Raw genomic sequence first — 18,146 nt, forward strand, 5'->3', positions numbered from 1 at the left:
TACCATGGGGCTGCTATGAACGTTCTATAAAAATCCTTTCACGATACGTGGACACTTTTCTGTTGCCTATATACTCAGGAATGGAATTGCTTGGTTCTAGACTATTAGAATGTTCTTGAATAAACATTGCTATGGGGCTTCCCTGGTGGCGCAGTGGTTGAGAGTCCGCCTGCCGATGCAGGGGACACGGGTTCGTGCCCTGGTCCGGGAAGATCCCACATGCCGTGGAGCGGCTGGGCCCGTGAGCCATGGCCGCTGAGCCTGCGTGTCCGGAGCCTGTGCTCCGCAACGGGAGAGGCCACAACAGTGAGAGGCCCGCGTACCGCAAAGAAAAAAAAAAAAATTTGCCAGACAGTTTTCCAAAGTGGCTGTACCAGTTTACATTCCCAAACTCCATTTCTTTTAAAAAAGGTGCTAAGTCTTTCGCATCTGGAATCTGGTCAACTTCTATTTGTGTTCATTGCCTTCTTTTTAGCTGCTCTTGTCTGTGCTCTTTCTTGCCTTACTTACAAATATATATTTGTTCCACAGCTTTCTAAGAAAAAAAGTAATCACTTAACAAAAATAAGTAACAGTACTTATTAGGTACCAGGCAAAAAAATGCTAAGCACCCTCCATGTCTTAACTTATTTAATCCTTACAGATAGTGTTAGTATCCCAATTTTACAAGTGGCGAAAGTGAGGCATAGAGTTATTTAAGTAACTTGCCCCTAGTCATGCAGCTAGGAAATGGTGGAATCAGGATTTGAACTCAGACAGACTAAACCCATGCTTTTAACGACTCTACTAACTGCCTCTCTCAAACTTCAGGTACACTGGGTAAGGCACTTTGGGGAAACAAAGGCACTGCCCTGGTCTTAATGTAGATTAAAATCTATTTCAGGAGAATAGTCCCGTGAGAGGAAGACTAGGGCTGCCACACACGGCACGTGGAGGGGCTGCATAAGTCAGCACCTAGAGAGATTATTCACCACAGTTGGAGTGGCCAGAAAGAAAGACCTCCTAGAGCAGAAGGCACTACAGCTGAACCTTCCTGAATAGTCAGGCATCTGATAGGCAGAGAAAATGGCAAGGTATCCTGACCGCCCTTTATGGCAGCCTGTTTCCCCATAAACTCCAAGTGCAAATGTCTCCTATTCACTGAAGAAAGCAGTCACCAAGCCTAACTTGCAACCCTCATGGTACACTATAGCTTCATCAAGGTGAGGCTTAATTGCTCTCCTCCTCTTTGGTTTCTGGCTTACATCACCAAAGCCTTTAGAGAAGCAGTCACCTTCATAGCTGTACATTCCAAACCAATGACCTCATACTCCGGGAAGGACAAGGTTACAGAGGGAGACTGCTACGTTCACTGCATGCCGCACAGACTCATCACTTTCCTGCTCTGGACAGTGGACAATATTCACAACAGCAATGTGAAAGAGGTAAATAAAATTATATGCCAAAGTGCCTTTGAGGGTTTTTTTTTCTTTTTTGAATGAAAGATGCTTTACACATGTGATTATTTTCTTGGCTATGAGCTAAACAATGTGTGGTATGACCTCTACTTTCCCTAATCCCAAACCTAGCAGAGTTAGCTTTTATTTCATCTTCTCCAAAGATCTACCACTTACTGAAAAAAGGAACAGTTCCCTTTTAATTTCTAGATAATATCTCCCATTTGGACATCTCTGTAGATAACTGATAGTTTTGATCTTATAAACTTTCATTTTGCAAAAAAAAAATTTCTTCTTTGGTTATAAAATATTTCTATGCATATTTCTAGTTTTTATTTCCACATTCTGTTTTAGTTCATGATAAAAAAGACCTTATTTTGTACCCTTTCATGTCAAAGCATAATTGGTTAAGCAATTCTAGCTTTCTTCAGAGAAAAACACTTCCCTGATCATATAGATGGTACTTCTAATAATCATAGTTTCACAAACTTGTTGCAAGTTTTGGATAAATGCTTATTAGGAAAGCACTTCAAAAACATATCCAGTGCTCACTTCAGCAGCACATATACTAAAATTAGAACAACACAGCAAAGATTAGAATGGCCCCAACGAAAGGATGACGTGCGCATCCGTGCAACACCCATATTTTTGTATGATCGTTGAAATAAGAAATTATAACATATGTGATTGGATTTTCAATATATTCAGATTTAATGATATGACATAAAGGGTGAAGGCAAAGGAATTTATATAGCTGTCATGTTTCTATACTTTACTTGAAGTGGTGACCTATGAACTCTAAGCAGATTGAGAAAAGTTAGGTATGTACATGGTAACCACTCCTAAACAACAGCTATAAAAGTTACACAGAGATATAGTTTAAAAAAACCAATATGTAAATTAAAATGTAATGACAAGAAATATTCAAATAATCTAAAAGGGGGAAAAAGAGAGCAAACAGAAAACTAATAAATGGCACATTACAGAATCTCACTTCAAACATAATGATATAGATAAAGTAAAAAGATGAGGAAAAATGCCATGCAAACGCTAATCAAAAGAAAGTTAGTCACCATATTAACACCAAACAAAACAGACTCCAGAAAAAGGAAATCATCATGAATAAAGAGACGGGTATTACATAATTTTAAAAGAGCCAACTCATCAAGAAGCTATAACAACCCCAAATGTGTATGTACCTAATAACAGAGCTACAACATACATGAAGCAAAAGCGATAGAACTGAAAGAAGAAAAAGACAAATATGCAATTACATTTGGAGACTGCAGCACTCCTTTGTTAGAAATTGATAGCACAAGAAGACAAAAAAATCAGCAAGAGTATAGAAGACATAAGTAATACTATCAAACAATTTGATCTAATAAACATTTATACAATATCCCACCCAAACAACAGAATACACACTATTTGCAAGTACACACAGAACATTCACCCAAATAGACAAAAATAGACCATATTCTGGGTTACACAATAAACCTTATTATTTTTAAAAGAATGAAATCATACAACATATATTCTCTGACTATAACAGAATCAATTAGACCAATAATAAAGATATATGGAAAACCCCTAAATGTTTGGCAATTAAGCAATACAGTTTAAGAAATTCACTTGTTAACAAAGAGGCCTCAAGGATAATTAGAAAATATTTTCAACTAAATACAAATGAACAGAGAACATACCAAAATTTGTGAGATGCAGCTAATGCAGCCCCTAGGAAGAAATTTATGTGTAAAGTGTTCTTTTGAGAAAAGAATAAAGGTCTCAAATCAATAACCTAAGCTTCCACCTTAAAAAAATTAGAAAAAGAAGAGCCAGCTAAAAACAAAGCAAGAAGGAGTAAAATAATAAATATAAGCACAGAAATTAATGAAATTGAAAAAAAGATAAAACAATGGAGGAAATCAATGAAACCAGAAACTGGTTCTTATAAAACATCAATAAAATTAATAAACTTCTCACTATATTTACAAGAGAAAAAGAATATATCATCATGAAACAAAGATGATCCTTATAAGGAAATTTTCCAAAAATGTTCACCTTACACAGTACCAGAGTATATCACTTAGTTATAGGCTCTGACTTTTATGTACCTAATGGTATTTAGTTGAATCCGCTCATTCTGCCCAAGGTAGCTATTTATATAGGAATCAGCTTGTTCAACCCTTACATTCTCTGCAGAGGATCTCTTGGACAAGCTCAAGGGCTTCAGGTTCAAGCTGAGGAGACTGGCAGATTTTGATGACAGCTGCAGAAGCACCAGTCATATTGTGTCTCTGAAGGAGGGTCAAGGGAGGGCAGACACAGAGAGATGAGGGCTTCCACCTGCATGAGGTCACAGGTCGGGCCCTGAGGAGGACGGGGTGGGTTGCTAATTCTATTCCTTCATAAACTAATGTGCTCTTGGGCGTGCTCAACATCACCAGTGATCTCTGTCCTAGCAGCAACCTGCCTACTTGTGCTCAGCAAAGGGAGAGGCCAGGGAGTAGGCTGGACTGAAGCCAGGGGTCCTTGTCAACAACTGTCACTCATCCCACTGATTCACTCATTACTCCACTAGAGTTTTGGGGGTGCCATGCTCTTTCTAGAACCTCTGAGAACATGCAGTGTGCATATCACTTCCTGACAATGAGCAGATTTAGGTCCTGCATTATTTCTTCATGGAATTCCTTCAAGGATTGAGTCATGTCTTTCTCACAAGAGTGAAAGCTCCTTGAGGAGAGGAATCCAGTTTTATGTCTCTTTTGCACACCCCACAGAATGTAATGGCCCCCGGCTATAAACTTGCAAACAAACTGATAATATTCCCAGTACAGTGTACATGCTCATTAAATAATGGTTGATGGAATCAGTGAATAGATAACTGCCACCTATTTTATTCACAGCCTCTTTTTCCTCTTGGACTTCTGTACTCATATCTCTCAAAGGCTGATATTAGTGAAATGGAGATTACAGTGTGAAGTCTTTATAAGTATTCTAGCTTTGAACTGAAACACAGGAAAGGGTTCTGTAACAAAAATAATAGTTAACATTTACTAAGAGGCCACCATGTGTGGGAACTCTGAATCTCTTATTAGCTTGCTTCATCTTCATAATAACCCAAGGCAGGTGCTATTAGTCTCATTTTGCAAATGAGGAAGCTAAGACTTAAAGAGGTTAAGTAACTTGCCCAAGGTCACATAGATAATTATAAACAACACAGCTGGTATTCTGACCCAAGTCTCTCCAGCATTAAAGCCTATTTTCATAACCACCAGGATTTACTGTGTATGTGAAGTAGGATGTGGCTGGACGAGGTTGAGATGCTGATAGAGACTTAGAAATTGCTTATTGAATTGGTAGGGTCAGTGAATGGCTGGTCTTAGATAAGGAGTGACTGGATTTGGGGACTCTGGAATCCTAAGAGACAGCCAGAGATAAGCTGAAAAAAGAAATCGGGACCAAGAAGTAGCACATCAAAAATAAAAAATACCCAGCCCCGCGCTTCCCTGGTGGCGCAGTGGTTGAGAGTCCGACTGCCAATGCAGGGGACATGGGTTCGTGCCCCGGTCCGGGAAGATCCCACATGCCGCGGAGCGGCTGGGCCCATGAGCCATGGCCGCTGAGCCTGCGCGTCCGGAGCCTGTGCTCCGCACCTGGGGAGGGCACAACAGTGAGAGGCCCGCGTACCGCCCCCCCACAAAAAAATACCCAGCCCCTAGGGAAAGGAAAACCACAGGAGACAAAAGGCAAGAGAAAAGTGATCTCAGGTCATGTTCTGTTGCATCACCATGCATTTTTGATAGAGTTTACTACTCTGGTGACTGTCCTCACTTAATGGCAAAGCTCATACTTCAGTCACAGCAAGATCCCATAAAAACACAACTATTACACAAATGCACTTAAAAAACCTTGGTCCAAGGTAAATACATATAACAAAATTCCAAAACAACTGTTGACCCATATTACTCTTACCCACACATCTGATTTTATTTTGGCCAACAGGTTCGTTTTGCCAATTGACCAGAGACAGCCTTTAATAACTCAAAAAAGGGTGTGCTGTTGAAGAGAGTGAGGGTTGGAGAAGAAGCAAGGCGAGGGACATTGGGGATGGAAAGTCAGCATCTATACAAGGGAGCAGAATATAGAATGTTTTGAGGGAAGTGGGCAAATGTCCATTACCAAACAGATTACAGTTCCGAAAGGAAAAGTTAGGTGTTGTTATAATGATTGACAACTAGAATCCATTCTTTTTGTTAAAGGGGCCCCTAATTTTCCTTAAGATTCTACACCTCCTCCATTCACAGCCTGTTAGCTTCAAGTGGAGTTTCAGGGGAGGGTAGGTGACTCGTGTTGGCCAATGGGAGCCTCTGAATCCCTCTGAGCACAGTGATTGGTTCAAAATGGACACACGATCAACTTGGATCCAATGAGATCCAATTCTGGGACTTCTGTCAGAAAAGAGACAAGTTTTCCTTCTGCTGGACTTACGGAGCAACTAGGATATGACCCTGGGTTGCTTGCACTATCTTGCCACTACTAAGATGGAGTCTCACTGAGAGTGAAGCCAACAGAGAGAAAACAAGGGCCAAGAGATGGACAGAGGAGGACCATGTTCTGTGAGGGACTGGACCTCTTTGTGCCTAGAATTTCCTGTCCTGATGGTCAGTAAAATCTCTTTTTGGCTCAGACCATCTTCAGTTGGGTTTTCTGATGTTTGCAACTAGCTATTTATATCCACAGCAGTTAGAACCTGCATAGACTAAAGAGGGCCATGGGCAAGAGATGGTCCATATGACAGAAATAAGATCTCAGCAACAGCATGATGCACTTTAAAAAAGAGGCCACATCCTAAGATGAATAAAAAGTATGATTTTTAAAGGTCTAGTCCTCATAAAAACACTATGTAGTCTTCTCAGGCTCATAAGCTAAGATCTAAGATGAAAATAAAAATATGTTCAGAAATTGACAAAGCTACGAGAAAAGTCCTATGTGTAGATTGAAGGTGATCATAGATAGCTACACAATAAAATGACAAAATCATAAAACAATGTCTCCAGGAACTGATTTTTTTTGAATGTCTTACAATACAGTGAAAAGAGCACCGGGCTTAGATCCTGAAGTTCCCAATTGAAGACTTGGCTCCTGCCATTTTCTAGGCTTGTAACCTGGTCATCCAACCCCTCTAAGTCTCAGTTTCTTTATCTGTAAAATGGGGATAACTGTACCTTGCCTCAAGTTTATGTAAAGTTTAAATAATTCTATTTATGAATATCCACAATGCAGCCAACATACTGACTGACCCATAAACAAAGGACAAAAGAGCTCTTTTCCCCCAAATGTATATAAGGCAGCATTGCATTTCACAGGCAGCTTCTCACTTAATCCCTCACTTCAACCCCACACACAAGGTAGCTACTATCATTACTCTATTTCGCAGATGAGGAAACTGATACACACAAATTAGTCAGTAAGCATAACTAACCACAGAGCTCTAGAGCTGGGGTTTGAATCGGGTCTGTTTGACTCCCTAGTGTCTACTTTTAATGACCTCAATAAATAAGCACTATTTAATATTATTTTATTATTATATTTAAAAGCATAGAAAAGTGAGAGAAAGAGAGAGACAGAGAAAAGAAGTAAACACCCGGTTTGGAAGTGAAAGCTGAAGATCAGCTACTGGAACATTCAAAAAGCAATGCTCCCAGGTGAAGAGTGGAATTTGTACCCTGTAATTACCCTGACCACGCTTGATGGCCTTCATCCTTTATCTTTATCTGACTGTCTGCCTGCCATCGTGTCAGCTCTTCAAGCTACATAAGAAATTATTTCCTGACAGGCATAGTATATTATTTAGAAAATTACAAGTTCCTTCTTGGAAATGGGCAGAATTGATCTAACTGAATTGTTGTTATTATTTTTAAAATAATCTATCCTAAAAGTGGGAGCAGCAGTATAAGTCTGTTCCTCTCCTAGAATTCTAGGAACGTATCTGTGTTTCAGTCTTTCTTCCTTTCCGTATATTTCCTTGTATCTCTCTCTCTCTCTACTTTAGGAACCCAGAGAAACAGAACATAACATTTCTGTGCATTATTACCTGGTCATAGCTAGGCCGATACAGAAGAAATTTATTTCTGCAGCACAGTAATAAGTGGTTCTCTTTAATCTATATTCAGGGAGGAAGATTTGATTCTATTTTTGTCATATATTTTCGCCAACCGTGCAATCTTTTACAAGCTGCCAGGAAGATTAACCCTACTCCCACAAAGCTTGGACAGAAAAATCAGAGAATATTACCTTGAATTGCTTCAGTTTTCTTCTTCCAGGGAGAAGGCAGAAAGCACTTCAAATATCTCACTTTGGTTAAATTAAGCAAATATGGTCGGCTGTTCTGTGCCAGGCACTATGCTCAATGCTAGGGATAAATTTATGAATAAAACCCAGCCGCTCGCTGTCCCACGGAACTCACAGTACCTAAAACAAGTGTGTGTGTGTGTGCGCGCGCGCGTGCGTGCCTGCCTGCGCGCGCGCGCGTATGCGTGAGTGCGTGCGTGCGCATGCGTGCGTGCGTGCGCGTGCGTGTGTGTGTGTGCGCGTGTGTGTGCGCGCGTGTGTGCGTGTGTGTGCGTGTGTGTGTGTGTGTGTGTATGGTAGCGGGGGTGCTCCCATTCCTCAGCCCGGCTAGTTCAGTAGATACAATGTGTTTTTAGGAACACAGAATCAAAATAGATCTGATAGTATTGAGAAAAGATGCTCATTACCTACATTTTTGTAACCAGATAGCACTTGAATCTATACCAGCTGCCTCATGAATGAGTCCTCTTCCACTGAGACTTCCATGGCCGGGGTTACTTTCACATTCCTTTATCTATTGAGTACCTATTATGTACCAAATACTCTTAGAAACACTGGATGTACCTTGGGGGAAAAAACCATTGTGCATCCCTTGCCTGCTGGGTCTTGCCATTCATTGTGGGAGATAGAACAAACACGTAAACAAATAAATAGATGTATAGTTATAAAATTGCTCAATATTATCTGGGAATCTGGGTTACAATGCTAAAGAGTCACAGTGAGGAATGAGGGAACCTCCTTTGTAGGGTGTTCCTGAGGAAGGCCTCTCAGGGGAGGTGACATTTAAGCCCAGATCTGAATGATAAAAGGGGGCCAGTCACTTGAAGACTGAAGGGAAGAGAGAAAGGAACAGCATGTGTGAGGGCCCCTGAGGTAGATAGAACAAAGCATTTTACGTTGAAGAACTGAAAGTCTAGCTTGAAATCCTCCATGATATCCCTATGTGACTTTGCGGGGTCACATTTTCACCTTTTCTTATTTAGTTACATTATACAACCTTTGTAATTTCAATACATTATTGGAATTGTTGGAGAAAATCTGCCTGGAGGTTTTCATTCAGTGAAAAAGTTCCAGCCTGAAGAAATAATGACAGCTCCACTGAATGTATATTGAGTTTGCAGCCGATACACTTTCTGTATTGCTCTGTAATGATGCGTAATTTCCTCAGTTAAATACACTTTGGAAAGGTTTGCAATGCACCCCCATACAAAAGGTAGACATTAGTCTAAGACTCCTTTGCAGTATCTGTTTTTCACCCCAAGATCTCTCCCACTTGCTTTGGCTCATTGGCTGCATCTAGACCAGGCTAGGACATTGACGGGGGGGGGGGGGGGGGGGGGGGGGGGGGGGGGATGGCAAACCCACTTCCAAAGGCTGATATTTTATCTAAATGATTTTATGTTTAAAAAATGCATTGAAATTCATTCAATTACAGTGGAACTAATTCTTTTTTACCTTGCTCTTTAGGAATCTTGTAAACCCAACCGTTGTCAACTTTTCCTCAGTCATAAAATTAAGCCCCCAAATGAATAGAACTGAATATGGACTCAGTCACCGATCTTCCGTCCACATAGCACAGGGTAATTGCATCGCTAGACACCAGACCTAATGCCCTTAATGGAGCCTCCCAATGTTTAAGGCCCAAAGGGACAAACGCTGACCTAAGCTCTGCCTTTCTCTCCACACCCGGCTCCCCATGGGAAGTCATCAAATTAAAGGGCAGAGGGATGCAAAACAGCCCCGCCAAAGTGGTCTGGCTGAGTTCATCCGTCAAGGCCAACTCCTCTGTTCCTTCCCTCTGGTTGCAGGGCTGCTGTGCACCCAGCCTGGTGGATGCTCTCCACTCAGCACCCCTCACCCCTGTCTCGGAAGGCCACAGGGATTTTGAAGCTGCTCGCCCTGCAGTAAATAAGGCTGAAGCAGGTCTTGTCTGAATGATAAATAGTACTGACCCTCTGCATGCACCTGTCACAAATGAAGACAAAATACCAGAACAACAAAAAGGGAAGGCGCTTGCCTGCACTGTATGCACGCAGGACTTACTCCCGTTTATCGATGTCTGAAGATTTGCTTATGTTCCTCTCTCCTCTAGTAAGCTGTAGGGGCCTAAAAGGCATACAGCATCCATTCTCTCTCTCTCTCTCTGTCTTTCTCTAGGTTTACTAAAAAACTGAGCAGTAAGTACAGAGTTTCCATGAACCCCCTGTCCCCACTCTTGCACAGCTTCCCCACTGTCAGCGTCCTGCACCAGATCGGTGCATTTTTTACAATCAGAGACGCCACACTGACCGTCATTATCACCCAAAGCCCACACTGACATTAGGGTGCAGTCCTGGGGTTATATATTCCATTGGTTTTGACCAGTGTATGATGACATGCGTCCACCATTGCAGTATCTTACAGAGTCGTCTCACTGCCCTAAACATCCCCCGTACTCCACCGATTCATCCCTCTCTCCCCCTAGCCTCTGGGAACCACTGATCTTTTCACTGTCTCCATCATTTTGCATTTTCCAGAATGTCATATAGGTGGAATTGTGCAATATGTAGCCTTTGCAGACGGGCTTCTTTCACTGAGCGTTGTGCATTTAAGGCTCCTCCATGTCTTTTCATGGCGTTCATTCTCTTTGTCACTAGCAGTGAGCACAGAGCCTCACACAGAGGAGGCACTCAACTGGCATCTGTTGAGTAAATGCGTTGATAAAGGAGCAAACGAATGAGCGTAGTTCTTGGAGTTCCTTTGATGACTGCGAATGGAGGCCTGGTCAGTGCAGGCTCTCTGCCGGGCATCTTCAGACAATAAGAACATTTGCATGGGCCCTCCAAAAATATTTCTCATTTTATCATACCAGCAGTCATAGAAAGTAGGAGAACAGGTATTTTTCTTATTATCCCCATTTTAACGAGATCAGAAAACTCAGATTCAGAGAGGTAAAATAACTCATCCAAATTCCCTGTGCTGGAGAGCAGCAGAGCCACCACTGGCCTCTGGAACTCTCTGATGTACTCTGATGTCTTTATCCTATACAGAGTCTCCCCTGAAGCCAGGCTCTTGGTCATTCAAACTAGCGAATAGTAAACAAGAAACTAATTCATGCTGAGATAGTGACAGGTGAGGGCCATCCAATCCCAATCTTGTTATTCAGGGGAGCGCGTCTTCTCACAAAACAAGAGAACCCCAATTTTCCTTTCACCACAAGCAAACTATTGTTGGGCTGTGGAATTGAGCTCTGGAACTATGAACAAGGAACTATGAGCAGCTCATACTCATTCAACAGCAAAGAATGCACTGCTGGGCTTCCTCTGCTCGTGTTAGAGATCAAAAAGCTTCAAGAATCTAGCCCCAAATTCATTTCAGATCTGCAGTGTGATGGGCCATCAGGGGACAATGAACTTCTGGGAGTGATGCCTGGTTATGAGTGAGTTATGAATGAGGCTTATGCCATGAAATCCAAGGCCATCTGGAGTTCCTTCATTCATTCCCAGATCTTAGATGTTAGCCTTTATCTCGTCCCTGAGAGCCTCATGCTAATATATCACTGTGCTGTGTAAATCCCGTGGGTATTCCAGTTTCCTCAAAGTCAACATTTCCAAAATACCACACAAATAATCCTCTCCTTATCCTGTATTTTCTTTCCCGGCCAGTGACATCATCATCTATCCAGTCACCCAAACCAGAAACCAAGCCCATATTTTGGTTTGATTCCTCCGTCATCCCAAATGCAATTAGTCACCAAGTCCCTACTCTCAAATCGCTCCACTTCCCATTTGCACTGCCGCGGCTGCATTGCCTCCTGCCTAAATGGTCACAGAACATCCCTAACCGCCCTCCACCTCAGCCACTCACCTTGCCCTTAAGTCCATCCTCCACCCGGTGGCCAGAGTAAGCCATCTACAAACCTAAATGTCCATCGACAGAGGAATGGATGAAGAAGATGTGGTACACAGATACAACGGAATACTACTCAGCCATAAAAAAGAATGAAATAACACCATTTGCAGCAACATGGATGGACCTAGAGATTATCATACTAAGTGAAGTAAGTCAGACAAAGACAAATATCATATGATGTCACTTATATGTGGAATCTAAAAAAATGATACAAATGAACTTATTTACAAAGTAGAAACAGACTCAGAAAACAAACTGAAGGTTACCAAAGGGGAAAGGTGGGGGAGGGTTAAATTAGGAGGTTGGCATTAACCCCTTATAACTACATATACAATAGATAATCAACAAGGACTTACTGTAAAGCATAGAGAACTCTACTCAGTACTCTGTAATAACCTATGAGAAAAGAACCTGTAAAAGAATAGATCTATGTATAACTAAACCACCTTGCTATACACCTGAAACTAACATAACACTGTAAATCAAATATACTCCAATATAAATAACAATTTTTAAAAAAAGCACATTGGGTCACACCAGCCCTTGCTCAAAACTCTTCAGTGGCTCAGTGTGGACCATGATGTGACAGGTTGTGACCTGCCTGCCCAACTGGACTCATCTGGCTTCAGGCCCTAAAGATTCCGGGAAGCCTATGACGCTTGATTTCCTATATACACACCCTGCTGTTTCCTATCTCTGTGTCTTTGCTCCCTTTCCTTGAGATACTTTTGCACATTTCCTCACCCAGCAAACTCTTTCTCATCCTTAAACTCATGCTTCCGTAACCCATCACGCAAATCTCTCTTCTTGTTCTACTACATTGAAATTATTTATGTATCTGTTGCCCTCTAGAGCTAAGATCTTCGAGTACAGGAGGCATCTATTCATTCCTTTACTTTAACCACCTTTTGTATTGTACTCATCACTTTACACAGCGACAGCCCCAACAAATTTTCAAGCTTTGAGAAAGCAGGGTGATGTTTCTTATCTTTGTTTCCCCTCATGCCCAGCACATGGTATATGTTTAGCTCTATCTGTCCACATCTACTCATTTGTTCAACAAATCCTTATTAAGGTCTTATTTTCTTCCTGTTCTTTGCAGAATATAAGATGTTGCTCCAGTTCTTAAAGGTCTTACACACTAAATAATATAAGCAGTTTTTTAATACTGAGTTGGTGGTTCTGATATCTTGATTAATTGGGAAATGGCTCCCTTGCCCCTCACCCTCTCCATGGCATTTACTCTTTCCAACACAAGACTATTCACTCTTTGCCAACAGATGCCATAGTGAAAATAAGAAAACACGATGTGTGAAAACACAAAGGTGAGCCTTGACTCTGGGTAAAAGATATGAACAATTAGTTCACAAAAACAGGAAGTTGGGGACTAATTAATATTAGTCATGTTAATGAAAAGGCATACCACTTAGCTAAGAAACTGAAATTGCACCAATGAACAATTTTTCTCACTTATTTAGTTCGTAAAATTTTTTAAAGATTCATGATAAAAATTGTGGGTAAATATGCAATATGGGAAGGGAGTGTAAATTGGTACATCTTTTTGGAGGGCCTGTTATCCATCAAATTTGAAGACAAATTTGGGTCAAATGAAGACCCAACAGGTCCACTGATAGGAAACTCTTACGTGAGCAAAGAGTGTAGATTCAAAGATGTTCACTGCATCATTGTTTGAAATAAGGAAAAATTGGAAGTGAACTAAATGTCCACCAGAAGGAGACTGGGTACATTTTGGTGCGTCCACATAATGAAGGCTATCACAGGAAAGATGTAGATTGTGTGACACGGAAAGATGTCCAGGATATATTGTTAAATAAAAAAAGATAACAAATTGTGGAAAAGTGCATGCATTTATTTTGTTTTTGTAAAATATATGTCATTCTACACAATTACACGTATTGTTTGGAAGGCTATACACAAAACTCTAGTGATTATTTCAGAACAGTGGGATGAGGGAGGGAGAAATTTTTTATTTTCACTTTTTACAATTTTTGCTTTGTATGTTGCTGGAAATTTTTTTTCAGGCATGTCAGGAGACTGTCAGAGCTCCCTCGGGCGATGTGGGTCCCCCACTGCTGCAAAGTCAATCACGTTTGTCTTTGGGAAGCCAATTCCCTCTTCTACAGAGTAGCCCTGGATTCAGGACCCTAGTCCCCCACAGACATCCTCACACTCGAAGATCCTACTTTCCTCTGGAGACCCTCCCACTGCCCTTGTTTGTACATCTGCAGGCAGCACAGAGGAAATTAGCCAATGGCTCAGTCCTGTCACATCTGCATTTACAAAGGACAATGCAGGTTGATGGCCATAAATAGCACAAAAGTCAGCCTTTCAAGAAGGGTGTGGGGCCAGCGGAGTTTCCTAGGACAGTCCGTTCCTGAATCACTCAGGGAGCATCTTAAAAATGGGCTCCTCTGAGCCCCTCCCACAAACACTGAATCGGAGGGTGGGGTCTGGAAATCTGCATTTTATAAGTTCCCCCCACCTCCCCTTGTGATTCTCTTGCCCACTGAAGCTCTGTAGCCCCGCAGCAGAGGCGGAGAGGAGAGGAGAGGAGGGGAGGGGAGGGGAGGGGAGGGTGTGGCGGCCGACACTTTCCCGTGCCCCTCCACAGCTTCTACCTTAATTCTGCACACACAGGAAGACCCACCCTGTTTCCTGATAATATCAGCCCAGGAAGCTTTAAGTCTTGACTTTGAGAGTCCCACAAAGACCCTGTATAGAGAAGAGAGAAGAAATGCCAAAGGGTGGGAAACTAGCATCACTTTGTAACAAATAAACTTCTATCCATAGATGCATTTATCTGTAGATTTATCGATATCTGGGGAGCATCTTTCCGGCATGGTCCTCCCTGTACTGACTTCCATCACGATAGCCAGAACGGCTGATCACCACCAATTATCTATTTAATAGGAATAAAATTTAAAAACAATCAACATTTGATCCTTAAATGGCATCTGAAGAGCCAGCTTTGACAATAACCCCAGTGGATGGCCATGAAATGCTAAGTTAACACAAGAGGCTCTTAGTGATTTTTTTTTTGTTTTTTTTTTTTTTGGTACGCGGGCCTCTCACTGTAGTGGCCTCTCCTGTTGCGGAGCACAGGCTCCGGACGCGCAGGCTCAGTGGCCATGGCTCACGGGCCCAGCTGCTCCACGGCATGTGGGATCTCCCCGGACCGGGGCACGAACCCGTGTCCCCTGCATCGGCAGGCAGACTCTCAACCACTGCGCCACCAGGGAAGCCGAGGCTCCTAGTTTTTTAAGGCAACAATGGCATCTTAGAGTAAGAAGACTAAGGGTAGAGCCCTGGGACTGCTACTCTCCACTTGCTAATATATCAGAAACAAGCAAACAACAAACAAACAAAGCTACCAATGGAGATGGTGCCAGAGTAGCTTCTCCCTGTTTCTGGAGGGTCTGGATCGTAAAATACTGGAAGCTCTGATTTGCCCTTGGGGAGAGCCTTCCTTTGTTCTCTAGGTCAGTGGTTCTGAAAATTGGCTGCATTCGGGGCCCATCAAAATATTTATTCCCATCTTCCATCACCAGAGACTCTAATGTCCTTGGTCTGGGGTGTGGTCTGGGCACTGGGATTATTTTTAAAGCTCCCCAGCTGATGTAGTGTAGCCAAGTTGAGCCAACTGCTTTTAAGAGAGTCTTTTTAGGTCCACAGAAGGAAGGCAAGACGTCCCCTCCAGGTAGCCCTGAGCCAGGGGATAATTCTAACACAGCTGCTTCAGGCTGAGCCGGTGAACACATCGCAGCCCATGCTGGGGGCACTCCATGTCACATCCCAGGAGCCCACCCCCTTTTACTGCGGTAGCTTCATCGGGTAGTTCAGTGTGAACTTGACACTCCCACCTCAAGGACTACACTCTTTCAACGTTCTGTCTCAGACCTTCTCGGAGCAAAAGCGGCACCCAGCTGATGGAGGAGAGAGCAGGCATGCAGTGCGCCGGCTCAAACTGTGTCCTTTGGACAATAAAGGGAAGAGTGACTCCTAAGGTTTGGAGAACTGGGGTTGCAATGGCTGTGTGGCTTTTCACAAATCAGTTAACCTCTCCATTTCCTAGTCTCCTTAACTGTGAGTAGGGCTAATCATATTTAATGTGGACTCTTGTCTTCAGCATTAAATGACATAAAGAATGTAAAGTACTTGGTTAAAAGGAGGTGCTCAAAACATTAAAAATTTTTACCTTACTTCCAACCCAAATAACCCTGTAAGATAATTAAGGCAGTCCATGTTTTCATCATCTTGTGGGGCAAAAGCAAACCTAGAGCGTTTAAGTGACAGATCTCAAATTTCAAAGGGTATCGATGGCAGAACCAGGTCAGGAACTCAGATCTCTTGGCTACTACCGGTCAGTGCCTTTTCCCTATTTTGTATTCTGCTGGGATCTTTTCCTCAAAAGACAGTAGGAATTTTCAACTTATTGACTAATGTTAGAAGAAGAAAAAACAAAAAAAAAGCTAATGGAACAGAAAATATTTTCCTTCAAGTAAAAGGCACTTTGACTAAGTGACAAGTACAGTCATTTGGTTTAGGGTATGTTATTTAAACAAACCTGCTGCTTAATATTACCTGGCAATTGCCCGATGCTTTAGTTCCTTTTAAATGATATAACCCGGCCTCAACTCCCCTCATAATGCCTCCATCTCTACAGTTGTCTGGGTCTGTTTGCCTCTGGACGTTGAATCTCTCAGAATTGTGTTTGAAAAACCAGCATTGACTTACATCAAGCCTGGGCACTCTCTGCATCTATCCCAGGCTCTCACTTGGGGCCTTTGGGCTGATGTACCTGGTCAGTTTGCACAATTAGTCAAGTCACTCTAAGGGCCACTTGTCTGATGGGGACACCAGCCGACCCGGTGACTGCATCACAACCAGACTTGGCTCTTAATAAGCCCTCTCCACTCAAACAGCCTGGTCTGTGTCCTCCTTGGGTTCAAATGCTCAAGTCTCACCTCTCCAGAAAGGGTCTCCTACCCCTTCAGCCTGCAGTGATTTTTGCCTTTTGAAACTCAGAGTCACTTTTATTGTTTCATTCGGCATTTGTTTAGCATTTGGCGATTTCTTTATTTTTACCCTTATTGTTTAATCCTAAACTGTGTTCTATTATTAGTTTTCCTTTTGCTCTGTAAATCTTGTCTCCCCAGTGAGACTGCGGTGTTTTTGAGCTTAGAATAATGTCTTACGGTTCTTTTCATTTCCCCACAGAGCACCCACAGTGCTAGAGTCGTGCTCAGGAAGTACTTGTTGAATAAATGAACGGATGGTGACTGAATTCGGTGGCATTGCAGAATAGCAAGTATTTTATTAGAGGATTCCCAAGGGTTCAAGGTTTATAAACCTTGTGTGTTTTGCGGTATAAGAGTTATGATAGCTTGTTTTGAAAAGAATATGGGAAGTTTCTCCTTGGAAATCACTGCCCTCCAAATTCTGTCTACCATCTTACTCCAAAATTAAAAATAAAATAACATAAAGTCTCCATAGTATATTCTATAAAAGCTGAAAAACTGATTTTAGATTCCTGAAGAAAAAGAAGCATGGAAAAAAATACCCCCTAAAATCTTTTTTCCATTCTTAGTTTAACAATTCTTATTTAACCTCAGGTCTTAACATTTAAAAAATTATTGAGATATAACTGACACAACATTATGTCATCTTAATTTCAGGTGTACAACATAATATTTCAATATTTGTCTATATCAGGAAGGTCTTAATATTTTTGCATGTACTGTATTTTATCTCCTTTGCTTCCCTTATGAGAATTCAAGGGACCCTCCCTCCCATAAGAAGAACATCCCTGTGATTCTGGTTGGCGACTGACTATTAATTATTCCTCCCACCCCTTACTCAGAACAGTGCTAAGAAGCTCTTTTGCAAATGAATACCCAAACCTCGGTCTGGTTCAAAAATCAAAAGCACAAGCTTTTGATCACAGTTTATCAACTGAATGACATGCCTTGGCCAGTTTGAAAGAACAAATTACTTCAGTTGTGATATTGGGCAGAAAGGCCTGAGGGTGTGGGCACATGGGTTGTGCTAAGAAATTAATGAAAGCACAAGGACTAAATAAGTAAGTGGATGGACCATCTGCAGAATGGTCAGAGAGCTCCCCCGGTTTGCTGAACGGTGCTTGCCCATCTTGGGTGTGTACTAGGGACGTGGTCATTGCTGGGTGGCTGAAAGCATAGGGGAGTATATAACGGGAGAATCACAGCAAGGATTGGTATTGGGTTACAGACAGGGATTCACCAAAAGGCAGATTGCTGAGTCGGTAGAAGATACTGAAATTGTATTGAGAAGATTAAGCCAGTGACCATGAACCTCCGGATTAGAGGCTGGGTCTCCGCCCGAGCCCGGGACTTACTGCACTCAGAGGGCCCACTTACCGAGACTAGCTTTCTATTTGGGAGAATGCACTGGCCAGCCCCTCGGGCA

The 18,146-nt window shown here is 42.1% G+C and overlaps 1 non-coding gene across 1 annotated transcript; it reads left to right on the forward strand.

The window, feature by feature from the left end:
* Positions 1-1,980: 1,980 nt before the first annotated feature.
* LOC113631223 (U6 spliceosomal RNA) lies at positions 1,981-2,086 on the forward strand. The gene has a single exon (XR_003437231.1). It is a non-coding gene; the product is annotated as a U6 spliceosomal RNA (small nuclear RNA).
* Positions 2,087-18,146: the final 16,060 nt, after the last annotated feature.

Source organism: Aethalodelphis obliquidens, unplaced genomic scaffold (genome assembly GCF_003676395.1).
Source record: "Aethalodelphis obliquidens isolate GAN/ISIS:26980383/991018 unplaced genomic scaffold, ASM367639v1 scaffold31, whole genome shotgun sequence".
Taxonomy (NCBI): Eukaryota; Metazoa; Chordata; class Mammalia; order Artiodactyla; family Delphinidae; genus Aethalodelphis; species Aethalodelphis obliquidens.